General features: G+C 25.9%; 1 protein-coding gene across 24 annotated transcripts in view; it reads left to right on the top strand.

The window, feature by feature from the left end:
- Positions 1-1,386, top strand: part of LOC106789214 (microtubule-actin cross-linking factor 1) — a gene marked incomplete in the record, with an annotated part of 154,157 nt that overhangs the window by 96,323 nt on the left and 56,448 nt on the right.

Genomic DNA, 1,386 nt, shown 5'->3' with positions numbered 1-1,386 from the left:
ATTAAAGTTTAACATTTCATTGTATATCTGATAATTTCTTATCACTGGATTGTCGTAATTGATCTGAGAAAGATTAAACAATTGATAAAGATACTATTTGTTTTTTTTTAAATCAAGCTTAAAGTATACCTAACTATTTTCAGAATATAAGATGCATAATTATTAATTAAATATATGATGAATCGTTTTCTTTTTATAAACAATAATTAATTATGTAATTTAAAAAAAAAAAAAAGAAAACGAATTGAGTGATACATTCACGTAACACGTGAACCTATCTTATCTCATACTGATGATCACGATTCAATTTAGTTTCTGTTAGTGTAAAGTGTTAAATAATTGTGTTAGAAAAAAAAATAATGCAAATGTCATTATCTCGATTCGTTCTGGTCTCGAACATGATAGGAATTTTCTATAAGAATTTGTTTGAACATAAACACGGAATAACATTAAATGGATATCTCATCTATTTTCTGTACGAGTTACGATGACTATGAAGTATAATAATGGTAACAGAGACTGTTATGTAATCTTATGTTAGTTAGTTGATTAGTTGACGATGATTATTAATGTTGCGGAAATTTTTTATGATTATAAATTAAACACTGCTGCTGCTCGCACGTTATCTTTTTACCATTTTTGTTAGATTATTTCTATGAATATCTAAATGAACTAAGAATGAATAATTAATATATAAAATATAATTCGAATTAATATATATATAGTACTCTTTCGTTTTTTTTTATTGAATTATTAATCAAAATTAACAAGAAATTAATTAAATAATAATAATAATAATACGTTTCACGAACAATACACAATACAGTAATGATTTTTATTTTATTTGTTTGAACGTTACGGTATGGTGTATTAAAATGGAACCTAAGTTGAACCTAAGTTAAGATTTGACATTTGAACGAATGTAAGATATAAAATCGAAGGAAAGAGAAAGAGTCGATGAACCTAATCGAGTACGAGTTGTGAGTTCGGTGCACCGTCATCATCAAACGATAACTCAATCGAGAACATCTGTTAGCATAAGTTAGGAATAATAAACGTGAAAGGCAAAGTATATGGAAGAGAAATTTCATTGTTTTCAATCTCTCTCTTTAATATCTCTTCTTCTTCTTCTTTCTCTTCATCGTTTGAAAAAGAAAGAAAGAAAAAAGTAGTAAAAGAAAATAAACTAATACCAACCCTTCCCTTTTGTATATTACAGTTCTTGATATACAACAAGTTCTATTTTCTGCTAAGGTATTTCTATCGTTTAAAATGCACGTTCTCTCTCTCTTTGTTATTGGAATTTAGTATAGATAAGGATTGTATTTATGGTTAGAGTAAAAAAGGAATGATCGATATATTACTTTTTTTTTTTTTTTTTTTTTT

This window comes from Polistes canadensis, unplaced genomic scaffold (assembly GCF_001313835.1).
Source record: "Polistes canadensis isolate GaletaPanama2010 unplaced genomic scaffold, ASM131383v1 scaffold_171, whole genome shotgun sequence".
NCBI classification, from domain to species: domain Eukaryota; kingdom Metazoa; phylum Arthropoda; class Insecta; order Hymenoptera; family Vespidae; genus Polistes; species Polistes canadensis.
The sequence above is the reverse complement of the archived record's forward strand: the minus strand, read 5'-3'. Positions and strand labels throughout refer to the sequence as shown.